This window comes from Rattus norvegicus, chromosome 1 (assembly GCF_021556685.1).
Source record: "Rattus norvegicus strain SHRSP/BbbUtx chromosome 1, alternate assembly SHRSP_T2T, whole genome shotgun sequence".
NCBI lineage: Eukaryota > Metazoa > Chordata > Mammalia > Rodentia > Muridae > Rattus > Rattus norvegicus.
In genome coordinates this window covers 44,756,769-44,776,613 of record NC_141534.1, presented here as the reverse complement: position 1 = coordinate 44,776,613, position 19,845 = coordinate 44,756,769, and the positions used below count along the sequence as shown (strand labels likewise).

General features: G+C 40.1%; 1 pseudogene; it reads right to left on the bottom strand.

Annotated features, from left to right (window-relative positions):
• Positions 1 to 577: 577 nt before the first annotated feature.
• Positions 578 to 19,845, bottom strand: part of LOC148006935 (ubiquitin-conjugating enzyme E2 N pseudogene) — a 46,968-nt pseudogene continuing 27,700 nt past the window's right edge.

Here is a 19,845-nt window from a genome sequence, read left to right as displayed (position 1 = left end):
ACTTGACAGCAAAGTCTCAACATTATTAGTGAAGGCTGTGAGGTTTATTTAATGTTCTCATTTTGGTTTAGACAATCAAGCTTGTCCATCTACAGCATCTAAAGTTGGACTTGGCTAGAGAGCATATTCTAAAAAACACATTAGCTGCATTTAACCACTGCAATTAGATCCCTTAAGAGGGGAAAGGAGGTCATAAAAGTAAAATAAAACTATTTTACCCCTAAAAAATAAAATAAAAACACCCATACCCCTGACAGTTAATCCTGACAACTACCTTCATTCACAGTGCGTGTACTTAGACCATGATGGGGAAAGGAGTCAAAGCAGAGAGTCCCTGCTCCTCAACATCTCTCTGCAACTCGGGTGATGCTTCTAGCCTCTGCTCATGTTTTACAAACAGTGAATCAGGACAAGACAGATTTGCTAATGCACATGTGATCACCAAAGATAAAGATGTCTGGGTTTTTATTCTGTAATGTTTGTAAGACTGTGTCCGTGAAAAGCAAACAAACAAACTAAAAAAGAGGAAGACGTCTTGGCAAAGCAGAAGTGATGCACACTTGATCATCTGATTGACTTAACTATTATTCCTGGCATAGAGCCTAGTCCATGCTCTCACTGTTTCTGCTCGGGCTTTGTTGCTCTTCTACTGCTCGGCTACACCATTTGCTAATGTTTCATCTGGATTAGGAGCATTTAGCAAAGGCTGGATTGGTAGCAAAACTGTTGGGGTCTGCAGTGCTGGGGACTACTTATCTTTTAAAATATCTAAACATTTTTCCCAGCTTGTCTACATTAGGATGATAAATTTGGGTTATGAAACATACTTTAGGTGCTTTCACTGGGCATTCTTCTGGAAGGAATAGTTCAGTTTTAAAAGTCCCCCCTCAAAGGGGGAATCGTGGGGGCCAGGAATGACCACATGAAAATAAAGGGCATTACTTTCCTCTGGTTCTGCTTTGATGCCAGGAACTAGTTCTGCTAGCAAATGCTGGGTTTCCTTGATGATCCTGCAAGACGACCGCGCCACCTTGTCAGATAAAGTTGCTCGCTACTGAGAATCTGGTTTGGATACAAATACTTCTAAGGCAAAGGTTCAGCCTGAACCTGGATTTCAGCTGCAAGCTCAGAAACGACTTTTATGTTTTCAGAGACTCATTCTAAGCACCTTATATTTTGCCAACAGTGTGAATAGGTCTACTGAATTTTTGAAGCCACACTTGTCAGTTAAATTCTCATAAATACTAAAGCCATACTTGATAATTCAAATTTTCATGCCAATCATCCCTGTCTAAATTACACCCAAATGTAGTTATCAAAGGATATCACAATATAACTCAAAACATAAGTTATTTAGGGAGGAGAATCTGAAAATAAAATATTTATTTCAATTCATGTTTACATAAATATAACAAAGATAAGGTGTATGAACACATTTATAACATGGTAGACATAAATATCAATAAAATGTATTTATTTCATACAAAAATTCATATGTACATTATACAAAATAGCACTTACTCTCTCTCTTTGGGCGTTTATATTTTTATTTTATGCATATGGGTGTTTGGCCTGCAGATTTGTCTGTGGACCATATGAACAGAATGCCTGAGGAACAAAACTGGACACCAGATCCCCTGGAATGGCATAACTGTCAGCTGTTGTGTGGGTGCTGGGAATTGAACCTGGATCCTCTGGAAGAACATCCAGTTCTCTTAAATACTGAGCCATCTTTTTATCTTCAACCTTTGTTCTTCTCCTTTAATTTTTTCTGGGATCCCTTGGACCATTTTTCAAAGAATCTTTTCTGCTTCTATCTCAGTTCCTTACTTTTCCCTCCATGACCACTGATCTTTGAGATCTCCGTCTTCTTTGCCTTATAAAGAAATCATCTCATGATAAGACACTGTTTCTAGTAGGAATTACTTAGAAAGTTGCTGGCTATTGTACACATGAAAATATCTTGCTGATATAAGCACTCAATTCAAGTATTTTCCAATTAGAGCATAGACAAACACCAAGGTATGACTTTCAGTTCATTGTTATACATTATTTACTCTGAGCAAAAATGAACGGAATTGTCATTGGTCAATGAGTTGTAAAGATAAATTTTTTGCTTCCTGGAAAATTTAAGTCATAATTCTTCTGATTAGCAATTGTAGCATTTATTAATTTTCTGGCAAGCTCTCTTATATATAAATGTTATCGGGGAAACAAAACATTGTTGTGTAAAGGTCCATGAATTTATCCCAATTCTAATGTTCTGTGCATGTTTATTTAATAAGCATAGTGTAGTTTTGATAAAAAAATGTGTGTTAAATAAAGTTAAAGTCTGGTCTCTCCTGAAAGGCCCTCAGCACTGCCACACCAGATCTTACACACCCAGGGCATAAATTATGAGGGGACAAATCACATCCGATTCATAATATTCTCTCCCTGTTCCACATGACCATTGTCCTTGTCACAGATGCAAAATACAGTCATTTGTTTTCCATCACCAATAAGTTACAGCACTGCTCAAAGGTCCAGATCCAAATTTTCATTAGAGACTCAACATGAAGAAGCTCATAGCTATGTAGTGGTTAGAAATATGGTGAAGAAAAAAAAAGGAGAGAGAAAGAAAGGATTAATCACCCTAAGCCACAGAGGACTGCAGCAGGGCAGACATGAAACCACAGAGCTGCAAGCACAGCATCCTGCTGCCACAGGGAGATCTACGTAAGAAGTGCAGCACCCGGCTCCCATTGTGAGAATAGAGTCCTGGAAGACAGACAACTCCCCCTCCAACCCCCAAGAGCTAAGCTAGCTGCTGCCAGCCTGGCTGTCTCCTGAGCGGACTTTTCAAACTACCCAACGCTACCCTAGATGAATGTTGCACCCTGTTAGTGATTCTCCCTTATTGGAGTGGAGAGCAGAGGCCTTCCCGTCATGATTTTGGTGGGATTCTGGAAGAATCTCTGCAAGAGCTCCTCTCTTGCAACTGTGGATGCTGGTATTTAGTCTAGGCTCCTCCTCCCCACAGTTACCTGGCAACAGCAAGGTATGCCCAACTCATTATAAAAGGGACTGCTTGCCCCTTCCTCTCTCTCTTGCTCTCTTGTATTTGCTCTGTCCTCTTGCTCCTGCTCTGCCTCTCTCCCCATTCTTTTTCCCCTCTCTTCACATGCTTATGACTGGCTGGCCTCTACTCCTCTTCTCTCTCTCTCTCTCTCTGCCTTTCTCTGTCTCTACTCCCTCAACTTCCTTCCCCATGCCCTCTATTCTATAGAACAGTATATTCTATTCTATAATATGTCCTGTGGCTGGTACCCTGGGGGAAGGGATGCCTCAGCATGGGCCCATAGAGGCACCCCCACCCCCACACCTGACTTCACATCCACCAAACATATTCCTTCTCTCCTAATCTTTATAAAACACAACAGTAGACTCCTTGTCTCCCTAGTCTCTCTTGACAATCTGAATTGAGGTTACGTTCACCTTAAATCTTAGATTTGACTTGCTTACAGAATCAACAATGTGTTGATGGCACCAAGAAGCGTGTGTGAGTGAGGAACCGAAAAAACGGGGTCTGTCTAAACAACCTACTCTCTTGTGGTGACACAAATGGCCTCATCACCTTCTATGAGGCCCCAATTCTTTAAATGTCACCAGTGCTCAGCATTCCCACATTGAGGATCAAGCTTGTAGTGTGTGAACCTCTGAATGAGAAAAAAATCCAAATTACAGCAGACATTAGGCAATTAGCATTCCACATAGCTTATGGAAAACACACAATAACTCATTTCCTCTGATAGTACACAGTGCAGAAGAAAAATTATTGCTGTCATTTCTAAAATCATTTCTGATATTCTTTGACTCAATGAGTCTCAAAGTTGGAATTGAAATATACTAATAAATGATACCCAAACACAGAAAAATGTTAGATATATCCATAAATGAGAAAACGTTTTGGATACCAATTCATGTGTACATATATTGCAATAGTACCTGGACAAACTTTGCTATAATAATATGTGAGGAAAGAAGGAAATAATTTTATAATTGGTGTGTGTGTGTGTGTGTGTGTGTGTGTTTCTGAAAATAGTGGAGAAAAACTATTGAAAAACAACAAATGAAGTTATATTATAGCAAATTTGAAATATTTGTTTTTCTAGTCTCATTTTGATGTTAGTTTTATATGCACTTCTTCTTAGAAAAAGGTTATCAATCTGACTATGCAGTATGCAAAACCACTTCCCTTATGTGGCCTCAATCATATAATGTATGGTTTAATACAGAACCTGTGGTTGAAAGTGAGTATGCTTCATGGCACTAATGTATGTGAGCCTCTTGCAATACATTTTCTCTTTGAAAACATGTGAGGCTGTTATAAGAAACTTCATCATATTGTGTGACATCCCACAGATTTTACAAAGTCTGCCTGTACCTCTTGAGAAAGACTATTTTCTGATGATAGTAACTTCCACTCCCAATAATGTACTTGAGAGTTACATCTTGTATTGTTGAAGGTCCGGTTATATATTATTTCAATAACAAAAAGTTGATTCGTTGGTAAAGATTAATTTGAAAGTTGAAAAATCTCCAAAGTTCACAAAGACAGCAATTATTCGGTTTCATCTCTGCTACAAGAAGAGCTTTTAAGTTATCGCATCTATTTTTACATCAAATAAAACCTAAAAATCAATGATTTGTGTTGAGACTACAGGAAAAGCTAGGTCCATCCAGACTCATAAATCAGACGAAGCAGGTGTTGGCAGACACATACAGTAGCAAGCATCCCGCCCTGATGCAGAATTCGAGAGCTGTAAACTGAAAGGAATGTGTAAGCACGGTGTCGGGCTTAGCGAGGACAGGCCTGAGAGCAGAAAGTTTCCAGAAGAGAATTTTTATGAGACCACTGACAATTTTGGTTGCTTTATTACCAACACCCACCACAAGCCCAGATTTTTATGATGAGAATTCCCTAATAAACTCTCCTGACCCTGACAGTGGAAGAGGAAAAATAAAATAAAAACAAACAAACAAACAGCAACAGTAAAACAATCAGAAACTCTTTTTACACTTGCTCATAACCCCTGCAGTTGAGAAAAGCCTGCCTTTCTCAGTAGTACAAAAACTGGTCCAACTAAAGGAATATAGGTTCCTCCTCCCTTGCTGAGGGGACAAAGCCAAGGAGAAACATGTGACAGCAGGTCATCAGGGCTACAACTTACAATGTGGACCTGCTCCAATGCTGAGACACAATTACAATATTAATGGACAGTTCTACTCTCCTAAATAATCAGGAGATTGTAGAGAAAGAACTGTAGACACAGGTTCCCTTCAACAAATGGTGGACGAAGGGCCAGAATGAATAAAGAGAAATCAAATCAGGAACACAGACAAACTGAAGCTTCTGGTACCGGAAGCTATAGCAACAGCAGAGTCAGATCAGCTGTTAACGTAACTCTTCACACCAAGCGATCTTTTTTCTCACCTGCCTTCTCGGTGCGGCATGCAGTGGGAGTCTCATATAGGCTGTTCATCTCAATTTCATTTAATGAATAAATATTCCTTCTTTTCAAATAAAACCAGCAAGGGAAACAGAAGTATCAAAGTCACAGAAACCACCCATGTTAGAATTATTTAGGCAGGCAATTTGAAAACAGATATCCTTAATACAGTAAGAGAATTGATGGGAAAACTTCATAGGATGATGACGTGAAACAGCACAGATCTGAAGTACACAGAGACAGAAACTCTGACAAATCAAGATGATGGAAATAAACACAGTGACTGAAATGAAGGATTTCCTCAAATGCCGTCAATCTGTCAACTTTATGCTGAATAGAAAAGACACAGCAAGCACCAGGGACACATGAGTCAAACCAATGATGGGCTGGCTCTCTCCTCACCACAGGTAGAGTGGCTAGCACCAAAATGATAGACAATCACAGCAGCAAAGGCTGAGGATGTGGAAGAATGGGCTCACTGCTGATAGCTTGAATTGGCAGCCATTATGGAGAATAGTCTGGAGCTTCCCCAAACAAACAACCATGTAATTCTCATGAGATGGTTACCTAAGTATAGGACAATTTTCATAAATCAAATGAAATCAGTATATGAAAGAGACACCTGTACTCACCTATGTTATATTACTATGCACAAGGCTAAAGACATGGAGTCAGCCGTCACCGAATGAGGAAAGAGAACAGAAGACTTGAGCAGTGCTATGTTGTGAGACTGGCACTCTGAACATTAAAAGAGAACTAAGTAATACTCGGAGCAGCTTTTATTGCTCATGAGTTGGATAAGTTCAGTGACAGGAACCAATTCCTAGAACGAAAACAACCTAACAGGCTAAATTGAAGAGAAATAGACACATAACCAGTCACGTGACTCCTAGAGAAATCAAATCAATAACTCAAAACCTACAGAAACTCAGAACAGTAGGCCTGGATAGTATAAGAGAATTCTACTCAAAAGCAAAAGGAAAAACTGCTATTTAACTCTAACTTCACTCCCAAGAGTTTCGATTCATTATAAGTCTCGTGTGCTCTGAAACCATATAGGAGAAGAAAGCTGCACAACGTTCTTAATGAAATACTAACATCCAAGAATGCAAAGGGTAATTCATTTCTTAGAACACGAGACTTTTCAACACTGATCGGTGAATTAAATTCCTATTGTTGAACTGAATAGGAGAACACCCTACAGTCACAGTCTGAGACACAGAGTGACCTGCCATAGCTCAATACCTACTCCATGAAATGGATAGAAGCAAATGTCCTTATCCTGGTTAATGAAGAACATACAACCACACAGGTTCCCCATAGATGGTAGAGTTGGAAGTCAAGCATATTGCAGACATGACAGCCTTTGAGAGGACAGTCAAACCATATGTTATAGTGTGGAGATCAAATACCCTCCATGAGCTCACATGTTTAAATAGTCGGTTTCCATATGGTGGTGTTATTTTAGGAGGTTGTGGAACCTTCTACTGAAAGGATTGTCCAGAAAACATAAGGACATAACTTTGGAGTTTATAGGCTACAGCCTGGATCCAGCAAATCCCTTGCTTCCTAGTCTACTGAGATGTGAGCAAGCCATGCTGCTCTGTCAGAGCATTGAGTCATCCCCAGCACACTCCTCAATGCACCTTCTCCACTATGAGGGACTGCATCCCTTCCAAATCATGAGCCAAAAGAACTCATTCCTTCCTTAAACTGTTTCAGCATCTATTTGACTACATCTATGAAAATAGTCACTGTGATTTATGGACGGACCACCCTGATCTCCTCTGGTCTCTGATGCTAAGTGGGGTTGGGCCTGGTCAGTACTTAGGATAGTAGAGAATAGTCATTATTCTGCTTCAGCCAGGAATAACTCAAAAGATGGGTCTATATGCTATAGAGAAAATGAGTCACATGTGAATAATGTAGTTGTGAAAGCCAACTCTCTCACCAACTAAGGTATGTGTGTTCAAATGCTTTGTTCCAAGCTGCAGAGAAGACATTCTGTTTCAAATATCAGAAACTTTGAAGCTAGAAGCAACCTCATATGAAGGCACAAGGTTTACACATCTTATAGCCATCAAATGCATCCAATCAGACTCAGCCTGAGACATAAATCTACCTATTGTGACAAAACACAATGTGTTTGATGTTCATAGCACTGGACAGTCATCTGCTGCCTGCAGGTATCCCCTGGCAGGGATGTTACATGCATATGTCCTAATATTGTAATTCTAGCACAGTACCCTTGAATTCATGCTTTTCCATTCTGTTGAAATATCTTTTTAAATATCTCAGTTTTTCCCAGTTTGTAAAGGGTCTGAGAATGTTTCCCGAAGTCCTATTCAACTGTTTCCAATTTTAATTACACTTGTAACCCATTATACTTTCAAACAAATGAAAAGAGAAGAGTTTTCTGTATTCCTAAAATGTATTTATTCATATAAAAGTATTTTACATAAAAATTTTAATAATATGGTTATGTCATGGCAATAAGAGTTGCCCTTTAACTTTGTAGCTTTGCCACGTTCTGGTTGAGGATTCTACTATGACACTGTAAATGTTAAAAAGTCCACTTATGCAGAGTTCCTTGATCACAACTTTATTTATATATGATGGACAGAGAGATGGCCTCTTTTGCATGTCCCCTAGAGTTCAGATGTTGACATTCTACTTTAAAAGATTCAGAAAGCAACTGTATTGAAGATATTTAGGGAGAGGTTGAATGGAGTCATGAGAGCAGAGCTTAATCTAATGTTTAATATCCTTAATTTTTATACATAAAGCATACAGAAAGAAACGATACTGTGAAGACACGACAAGGTCTACACAGACCGAATACTTACAACTCTTGGAAGGAACCAACTTCATGACTCCTTGGTTAGGGTGTCTAGCCTCCAAAATTATAAGAAAATAAATTTCTATTGTTTGAGCCATTTACTTAGTCTATAGTACTTTGTGTAATAGCCACTGAAATCCAAAAAAAATGATAGTATTATGTACCACTGGTTATACTTAGCAATTTCTTCAGGAAAATAGTTCATATGCTCTTACTATATATATTTAATTTTTAGATATGAGGAAATTAGGAAATGCTAATCCAGCCTTTGAATAAATTTTACATTATACTTGCATTAGAGAAAAGACTTTGAGTAAGATGGGATATGTCTAAAGCACATGATGAATGTAATAAATTCATTGAAGCCTGGTCAGCTACTCTTTCTTCCTGACTGCCATAGTTACTGCAAAACCCAAATGTTAGTTCCATATTTCCCATTTGTACTATTGATTCCTGTTGAACTCGATCCATTTGTTATAGCTATAAAATATCTAAATATCAAGTTTAAGACCCCAAAAGTCAGTTTGTAATTGTAGCTGAGGCTATGTTTCCAATTGAGAAATCATCTGTTACAATTCTCCAGGTGTGTTCAAAGGATCCCATTATGTCACACTGTTTGAAAGGGAGTGAACTGTGCTTGTCTTGATTTCTGAAATGTGTAGTATATTTCAGGGCCTTTAAATAACAACAGTTGAGGCATTCGTAATCAGAGCAGCATAAACTTAGAGTTTAAAATCATCTTAATAATCAGATTTTGTGCATCTCACTGAGCTTACAGACAGGCTGCAGAAAAGCTAAACAACCACTTTACCTAGTTATATAGAACAGCAAAGGAGTGAACTCAGGTCCCCTGCCTTACTCCTGGTGTTTGCTCTTTGCATTCAGGGAACATCACTTGTAAGACTAAAATATGCTCTAGGACAGGAGAGAATCAAATGGTATGAACACTGAAAATATTTTTTCAAATTAAAAGAAATTAGACCCAGTAGATCTTGTGTAGGTTTGAATGTAACTCTTCCATGACTAAAAATGTCATTCCCAAAGCTCCTGGGACAGCAGAGCAGAAAACCATGGATGCTGACAATTTTATGCAGAACATTTACAGAGAGAAAATAGCTAATTGCCACTAAAGAAAAGAAACTACATGCATGCGCTCTTGAGACAGAATGATCTTTGGTGATTTACTTTGTAAAAAGTGAGTGTAAATACTCTTCCCCTTTAATTGTCTCCTTCAAGGTGAATTATCATTTGTGGGAGTATCTGCCATCAGAGATCACATATACAGAGTAACAAGATGCAGACTGGATATCCTCTATCCTTCTGAAGGAAGACAAATTTAGGTTCCTGTGGTGTGACACATCGTAACGTTGTCCCACTGCCTTTTCTTTGACAACAAACTGACTGAAACATAAAAAGAACCATTCAAAACTATTATGCTGCTTTTGGTGTTCTTAAAATTTTGTACATGTGTGAACTACACATATGCTTTGAATTTGAAAACAAACCATATTGTGTTGATTTCCTTCCAGGAGGCTGCTGAGCTAACAACATTGTGTGGACGAAGTTGTTCTCAAAGGAAAATGGTGTGTTCTATTTGAAGATCCTCTTGGCTTACAAGGAAGTATTTTTCTCTGATGCTTCTGAACTTAAAGACATCAAACAAACAAACCACTGGCCACAACAACAAAATACCCAGAATTCTGTGATATTACTTGGTTGATAACATATTCTAGCTAGTCTCATATGTCAGGACTCCTTCATTCCATTGATAATATCTCCACAAATGAGGTCATTTCAAACGTATTTAAGCCCCTTCCCTGATGCACTAGCTGCCTATGGAATCACGGAGCTGTAAAGAATGAGAAAATAAAACTGTCCTTTGTCTCCTGTCTGCAGTTATACAGTTCTTCTCATAGGGAAAGACAAAATAATAGTTTAGTCAGAAGAATTTAATATTAAAATATTTTTATGTAACCTAAAGCCCAGTTTTCTTTTGCAGTTCATTAAACAAACAAACATAATATAATACTCCACTTCCAGGACTTCCTACATACTTGAAAAGTCAAGGCAGATAAGCATAAGAGATCTTTAGTAAAATAATAGTTTGATGCAATTCTATAATTTGATGACTGGTCCATTGGCGTAAATGGACGGAAACATTTCCCAAATGGTGAGGATGTGATTATGTCCCTTATTTATATGAAGTTCTCTGGCAGCACTAGAACATCTTTCTTACCCAGCAGTCGTTTGCTCTGTGTGACAGGAGCGATAATCACATCGACTGAGTTGAGCGGCAAGCTTAGAAAAATCAATCTCCAGGGAGAGGCATCAGCTTCGCCTTTATCCCTGTCTCACATCTCAAAGGGAATAAAGTGAACCCGTTACGTAGATAAATTCTCAGATTCAGCACAGCATTGGAAATGGCTCTATCAGATAGGACTCTTCTTATGTGGATGACAGTCTCGTTAATGCCAGTTGCATTAATGACACACGGGCAATTGGCGAAGCCATCCTAGAGATACCGACGGGGATGGGCACTCTCTAAATATTACAGAGACAAAATAAAAGAGACCCGGGGAGGTGCAATGGGAGAGGCTTTGGGATGTTTGTGGGTAGTAGCAAGATGACCTTTCTTCCATTCTTATCTTGGAAGAGGGAGACCTCAAACTGTGAAAAGCCTTTTTAATTATTTATTGTTAGAAAAAGGATTACAGGTCCCATAAAGTCTTTATTTTGAACTATCATAAACCTCATCATGAAATCAAAGTCAATTATTCAGCACATTTTTTTATAGAGGGTCGTTAACCTTACCAAGCTTCCCGGTGTAGAGAATTTTGTTGGTGGCTCTTCCCAACACTGCTCTCTGTTGACTTTCCCTCATGCTCAAGGATTCAGAGCCACTTACAGGAATGTGCAGAAGGTTTGCCAAGCACTACTTCATGACCTTTTAACTCCCAAAGCTGGGCAATCCTATCCTGTTCACCTTCCTTAAACATAATTCAACCTCATTTCCTAAATTCTCATCAGAAACCGTCTACATTTTACCATTATCAATGGTAAGCCAGTATGTGTTACATAGTATATGCGCCAATGAATGAACTCCACTGTCTCCCTACATATATATTTTTATGTATAAATAGCTATCATAATACCTTATAATAGCATAAAAGTATTCAGTAAAAATTTTACATGACAATGTAAAACCATTTTTACCGTGTTAATATCTCTGTTACCATGTGTTCTAGATTTTTCTTTCTGCTTTGTGCATAGGATTGAACAGACTGAACAGATCTAGCTATGATATTACGAACCACAAGTTTTATCATTTTTATGACAAGCGACCTTGTCTTAGAGTTTCTATTTCTGTGTAAAGACACCATGACCACAGCAACTCTAGTAAGGAAATATTTGATTGGGGTTGACTTACAGTTCAGAGGAGTAGTACATTATTGCCATGGTGGCTCATAGGCAGACACGGTAGCTGAGAGTTTTACATCTGCATCCACAGACAGCAGGAAGAGACAGTGAGTCACATTTGGCCAAGCTTGAGCATCTGAAACCTCCAACTCTATCTCCAGCAATACACTTCCTCCAACAAGGGCACACCTATTCCAGCAAGGCCACACCTTCTGTGAGGCCATGGGAGTAATTTTCTTTGAAGACACCACAGACTACACCTCCAGCCTTTTACAATTTAACTTAGAAACAGTCACTTAGGAATCGGGGAATCAGGCCAGATCCACTAAACCTCTCTCTCACCGCCCCCCACCTTGCTTTTCTTCTTAGTCCAGATAAAGAAATTTAGGTCCTTAGTTCCTTATAGCTACACACACACATACTACACACACACACACACACACACACACACACACACAGAGAGAGAGAGAGAGAGAGAGAGAGAGAGAGAGAAAGAGAGAGAGAGAGAGATACATATATCTGGAAAATATATCTTTAAATGCTCCAGTGGCCTCTTGCCATTTTTTTCTAGAAAAAAAATAAGAGAGAAAATGGGAAAAATCAATATGTGAAATATTTCTAATCCAAAAATAAATATTCAGTGACCACTGCAGCTATGGAGTTTTTACTATGTCAGTAGCACTTATCAAGGGTTTGCCTGCCTGGTGTGTCATACAGTATCCTCTCCCTGCCCATACTTTCTGCACACAGTCAGTTGCTATAGACCCCGAGTTATTTTCACTAATTGTTTTTGTTCGGTGCGATTCATTATGCACAGAGAGCAAAGTCTGTGTTTTCCTGTGCCTGGTAAAACAGGAATGGTCTCTCACATCAGAAATCATAAGTTCCCTCTTGGTGTTTGAATTCCTCAAACTCAGTTCTAACTACAATATAATGACATTGGTTCCTGCAAGGTATAACTCTGTATAAAAAAATAATGTAAAGGTCATCTGATGTTCTGTCTATTTTGAAATATCTGATATTTTTTATCCAGGTCCCAGAAGTGTGTACATTCTAAGCTGATATCATAGTTTGAATCTGAAATGTGTTTTATATGTTTGTCCCCAACTAATGGTGTTGCTGGGAAATTGTGGAAATATTGGGCCTGAAATTCAAGGCCTGTAGAGACAGGTAATAGACATTTGAGGGCTATCGCCAGGCTGGCCACCAGCCTAAGCTCTCTGTTTTATAACACAATAAGCAGAGCTAGCTACACTGTATGCTCAAAATGCCAAGGGCAGAACTGCCTCAATTTCCATTCCTTCCCACCAGGATGGACCGTATCCTATGGAACTCAAACCAAAGTAAGTCTTTGCCCTATAAGGAATTTACTTGTTTCAGATATTTGCTCGCAGGGATAAGAAAAGTCACAAAACAGTCCCCGCCAATGTAACATTCTGCAAGGATAATAGAGACAATGACAGAAAAGAAAGCACACACACACATACATGCACACATGCAAATGCACATCAATATCAACGTATGTACATAAACATGCACACGTATAGGCATACGCTAACATGTTCACAACACACATGCACGCACACACACACACACTCACACACACACACACACACACACACACACACACACACACAAACATTCCAGGTCTATTTGTTTTCTCCTGTCAACTTAAAATTCTATCCCAAGTGTTACTACCTCTCAGTTCCCCCTTTGCAGAGTTTTCTCCCCTCCTCATCCCCTCTGAGGGGGTGCCCTTCCAGGCATTCCCCCTCCCTGGGGCATCAAATCTCTACAGGATTGGGTGCATCCTCCCCTGCTGAAGCCAGACAAGGCAGTCCCCTGCTGCATACGAGCTGGGGTCTTCAGACCAACCCACATATGCTCTTTAGTCGGCTTTGCCTCTGGGCGCTCCCAGGTACCCAGGTTAGTTGGCGCCTTTGGTCTTCCTATGTGGTTGTCCTCCCATTCAGTCCTTCAATCCTTCCCCTAACTCTTCCACAAGGATCCCCGCTTAAATCAACACCAAACAAAGAAGCATCAAGAATCCAAAGCAACATCACTTCTTCAATTTTCATAGACATGTGAATTACCTGAGGAATTTTTACATCTACAACTGGGGTGGAATGAAATGCTGCCTATTCAGTTTCCGAGGTGATGCACATCTGTATGCATGGGACCACAACATGGGTAGTTACCTCTCAGGACCCAATTATCCTCCCTGACAAGTATGTTTCACAGTAGGGTCAGCCAGTCTCTGCTCCAAAGAAACTGCACTGGTGCACCCTAGGTAACTCATTTCTTAAGACCAGAGTTGGGAAGCAAACAAAATGTGACTTGATCTGTCCCTAACTCAATTTCTTTGATTAAACACTATGTTCACAGAGACAATAGTGTTCTGACAGACCATATTAAGTAGTTTATTTCTCTTGCTATATATATTTACGGTGCTTTGAAATAAACATGAATGACCTGTAATTGATTTTTGAAGTTATTTATATGAAATGGCTATTAGTTTTAAAATTGAAACTTTGAATTAAGAACAGGTTGCTGAAGTGGCTCAAGGGTCTTAAAGCTAATTAAGGAAACACATGGAAAGATGGTGTCATAAAGCTATAGGAGTTGGGAAAAGGGCAGAAGTCAGTTGAGGGGAGGCCACCCAGGACTACCTGTGTGCCCCACAGGGGACAGAGACTGTGAAGTACAGGTGGGTGCCATATATAACCCGTGGTAGGGTACATAGGTGCAGAACATGCCACTCCAAATGGCAGAGGAGGTGGGAATGGCCAGAAGTGTATTGTCTCATGCACGGTCACAGTTAGTATAGAAGGTAGCTGGAGTTTCAGGGAAGATTGGGGTAGTGTCTGGGGATGTCAATTTCAGTCCTACAGTGGAAATGAACAACTCAACTTTATTTTAAATGCCTCTACTTAGAGAAAGAAGGTGGCTTTAACTGAAAGAAGGAAGGAAGGAAGGAAGGAAGGAAGGAAGGAAGGAAGGAAGGAAGGAAAGGGAAGAAAGGAGAAAGAAAGAAAGAAAGAAAGAAAGAAAGAAAGAAAGAAAGAAAGAGAGTGAAGGAAGGAGAAAGAAGAGATGGAGGGAAGACAGGATAAAGGAGGAAGGAAAGAAAATACAGAAGAAATTAAGAGAAGGAAATAATGAAGAGGAGAGGAGAGGAGAGGAGAGGAGAGGAGAGGAGAGGAGAGGAGAGGAGAGGAGAGGAGAGGAGAACAACAACAAAAGTCTAGCCAGCAAGCTAACTCCAGATATTCAAGCTTCAGTGCAGTAACAAAATTGATGTGTGAATCCAAGGCATCATATTTCCTCCCCGTTGACTAATCCCACAACAATGGCCCCAAATGAGGGCAACTTAGAAGCAATTGCAGAAAAATAATTCAAAGTAATGTTTATAAATATGTGCAAACAGCTCAAATACATTAATGTTCTCCAAGAGAAGGAAACCAAAGAGGTAAATGACTTGATGACATGAATTCAAGATCTGAGGGCTGTACTGAGTAAATATAAACAAAGGCTCAGATAGACTTGGAGAAGAACAGCCAAGCTGGGACGATTCTGAAACTAACCTAACAGATTCTAGAGTAACAGAAGATGGACCTCTGGACATGCCTGCAGGGATTATCTCAATTACACTGATTGATGTGTAATTGGGGATCCATCTCAATTGTGGTAGAGACCATTGCCTGAGTAGGGATTCTTGCTTATAAAAGGTGGACAAAGCGAACTGAGTCTCTGTCTGTCTTTCGGTGTCTTTCTCTCTGTCTCTCTCTGTGTCTGTCTCTGTCTTCCCTCCTCCTCCTCCTCCTCTTCCTCCTCCTCCTCCTCCTCCTCCTCCTCCTCCTCCTCTTCCTCCTCCTTCTCCTTTGGATGAAGTATTTTATTACAGCAAGAGGAAAAAGCAACTATTCAACTACTCTTAGATTCTTTTTACCCCCACTTTGGCAGAATTCTCTGAATTCAGAGGGGAGGGATTTGATGGAAATATTCTTTGGGGTTGTGTTCCAAGCTCTCTCACTTTTTGCATAATGTCTGCTTGTGGGTCTTTGTGTTTGTTCCCATCTGCTATGGGATGAAGTTTCTCTGATGAAGGCTAAGCAAGACACTGGGCTGTAAAATGGCATTAGAAGTCATTGTATTGTTATGTTCCTTTAGCAGAAGAGTAGTATTTGGTTTTTCCTTAGGTTCCTGTCGTATCTAGTCTCAGGATCTTGGGCACCAAAATAGCACAGGAATAGACTATTTATCTCCAGGAATAGACTTTAACTCAAATCAGATAATAGTTGCTTACTTCCAGAAGTTTTGTGCCACTATTGCACCAGCATAACTTGCGGGCAGGTCACACTTGTAGATCGAATGCTTATAGCTGGGTTAGGTTTTAGCTCTCTCCTTCAGTAGCTAGCACACAGAATGCCTTCTAGTATTATGAATACCAGACTGTAAGGATGAAGGTTCAAGTTAGCCAACCAGATCAACTTCCCTACACTCAATGAGTTGTGTAGGTGTTCCCTTCAGCAATGAGGCCTTACTGTTACTTTATGGATAGTAGTCTATGGGCTTGGCAATATCCTGGGTTGTTTTGGGGTTCCCAAGGGACACCTTTGGCCAACAACTTGATAAGATGTGGCTGTTAGCTGTTAAATCATTGATAAGCAAACTACCATCTGTAGATTAGGAGAGTACGGGACTAGGGGAGGGAGGGATGGCATTAAGAATGGGAAATAGAATAGGTAGTTATGGATGGATGGGTGGTGGAGGTGCGAGAATGGGAGACTATATCAAGGTGGAAGAAAGGGGGGTTACGGAGGGAACACATGGACAGACAGCCTGTTCAAGGGATCATATGAAACCTAGTACAGTAAAAGCTTCCTATAATATACACATAAAAAAGCAATCTAAATGAAATCATCAAACAATGCAGGAGACAATGCCCCGCCTGAACATTGCTCATCACTAAATGAAGCTTCTAGAACTGGGAATGAAATTCTATTTTTCTTACATTTGAAAAGCTGCTGCCATTACTGTGGGAAATGATTACTATGACCGCATTTGTATTCCTCCAATTTTATAATGTGAGAAGCACTGTCTTCAACTCAATCTCAAATTAACTTTTTTTTTTCCATACCAACCAGGGCTACATAGTGAGATCTGACTCAAAACAAAACAAAACTAAGTCAGAATAATCAAATATAGGAGGTAAAGGGCAAGTGTGTTAGCCAGAACTCTTCAGAGGAACAGAACTTAAAGAATGAACCCATCCATCTGTTCATCTGTCTGTCCGTCCATCCATCCATACATACATAAAGGGAACTTATTAGAATGGCTTATAGTCTGGTTAGTACAGTAACAGCCGTCTATTCGTTGAAGGTCCAAGAATCCACTAATTATTCAGCTCACAAGGCTGGATTTCTCACCCAGTCTCTCGAAGACTCTGGAGTCTAGAGTAAGTAGGCCCTAATGCCAGTGGACTGCCTAGTGAGAGCAAGGGCAGACAGAACCTCCTCCTCCCATGTCCTTCAGATAGGCTGCCACCAGAATGTGTAGCCAAGATTAAAAGTGACTCTTTCCATCAAAAAAGATCCAGATTTAGGGTGGGTCTTCCTTCTTGAAATGATTTAATTGAGAAAAACCCTTCACAGGTGCACCCAGCCACTTGGTTTTAGTTAATTCCAGATGTAGCCAAGTTGATGACCAAGAATAGCCACCAAGAGAAAAAGAGCCCCCGCCCCTAACCACACTTTTTATATAAGGTCTCACTGTGGTCCAGGCTGGCTTTGAACTCTTTTTTTTTCTGGTATGGTTTTTTTTTATATATATATATATATATTTTTTATTAACTTGAGTATTTCTTATATACATTTCAAGTGTTATTCCCTTTCCCGGTATCCGGGCAAACATCCCCCTCCCCCCTCCCCTTCCTTATGGGTGTTCCCCTCCCAACCCTCCCCCCATTTCCGCCCTCCCCCCACCAGTCTAGTTCACTGGGGGTTCAGTCTTAGCAGGACCCAGGGCTTCCCCTTCCACTGGTGCTCTTACTAGGATATGCATTGCTACCTATGAGGTCAGAGTCCAGGGTCAGTCCATGTAAATAGTTTACCAAAAGCAATCTACAGATTCAGTGCAATCCCCATCAAAATACCAATCCAATTCTTCAAAGAGTTAGACAGAACAATTTGCAAATTCATCTGGAATAACAAAAAACCCAGGATAGCTAAAGCTATCCTCAACAATAAAAGGACTTCAGGGGGAATCACTATCCCTGAACTCAAGCAGTATTACAGAGCAATAGTGATAAAAACTGCATGGTATTGGTACAGAGACAGACAGATAGACCAATGGAATAGAATTGAAGACCCAGAAATGAACCCACACACCTATGGTCACTTGATTTTTGACAAAGGAGCCAAAACCATCAAATGGAAAAAAGATAGCATTTTCAGCAAATGGTGCTGGTTCAACTGGAGGTCAACATGTAGAAGAATGCAGATCGATCCATGCTTATCACCCTGTACAAAGCTTAAGTCCAAGTGGATCAAGGACCTCCACATCAAACCAGACACACTCAAACTAATAGAAGAAAAACTAGGGAAGCATCTGGAACACATGGGCACTGGAAAAAATTTCCTAAACAAAACACCAATGGCTTATGCTCTAAGATCAAGAATCGACAAATGGGATCTCATAAAACTACAAAGCTTCTGTAAGGCAAAGGACACGGTGGTTAGGACAAAACGGCAACCAACAGATTGGGAAAAGATCTTTACCAATCCTACAACAGATAGAGGCCTTATATCCAAAATATACAAAGAACTCAAGAAGTTAGACCGCAGGGAAACAAATAACCCTATTAAAAAATGGGGTTCAGAGCTAAACAAAGAATTCACAGCTGAGGAATGCCGAATGGCTGAGAAACACCTAAAGAAATGTTCAACATCTTTAGTCATAAGGGAAATGCAAATCAAAACAACCCTGAGATTTCACCTCACACCAGTGAGAATGGCTAAGATCAAAAACTCAGGGGACAACAGATGCTGGCGAGGATGTGGAGGAAGAGGAACACTCCTCCATTGTTGGTGGGATTGCAAACTGGTACAACCATTCTGGAAATCAGTCTGGAGAATCCTCAGAAAATTGGACATTGAACTGCCTGAGGATCCAGCTATACCTCTCTTGGGCATATACCCAAAAGATGCCCCAACATATAAAAAAGACACGTGCTCCACTATGTTCATTGCAGCCTTATTTATAATAGCCAGAAGCTGGAAAGAACCCAGATGCCCTTCAACAGAGGAATGGATACAGAAAATGTGGTACATCTACACAATGGAATATTACTCAGCTATCAAAAACAACGACTTTATGAAATTCGTAGGCAAATGGTTGGAACTGGAAAACATCATCCTGAGTGAGCTAACCCAATCACAGAAAGACATACATGGTATGCACTCATTGATAAGTGGCTATTAGCCCAAATGCTTGAATTACCCTAGATGCCTAGAGCAAATGAAACACAAGACGGATGATCAAAATGTGAATGCTTCACTCCTTCTTTAAAAGGGGAACAAGAGTACCCTTGGCAGGGAAGAGAGAGGCAAAGATTAAAACAGAGACAGAAGGAACACCCATTCAGAGCCTGCCCCACATGTGGCCCATACATATACAGCCACCCAGTTAGACAAGATGGATGAAGCAAAGAAGTGCAGACCGACAGGAGCCGGATGTAGATCGCTCCTGAGAGACATAGCCAGAATACAGCAAATACAGAGGCGAATGCCAGCAGCAAACCACTGAACTGAGAATAGGTCCCCCGTTGAAGGAATCAGAGAAAGAACTGGAAGAGCTTGAAGGGGCTCGAGACCCCTTATGAACAACAATGCCAAGCAACCAGAGCTTCCAGTGACTAAGCCCCTACCCAAATTATCAATGAAGACTGCTGAAAGAAAGATAAGTTACCTAAAGCTTGGAGCTCTCATTAGTGGAAGATGATCTCATACTGTGCTGGGAAGTCAGCTGTCAGTCAATTTGGTGCTGTTAAATATGGGATGATGGCTCAGCCAAAGATACTCAGATGTGTTCTCAAAA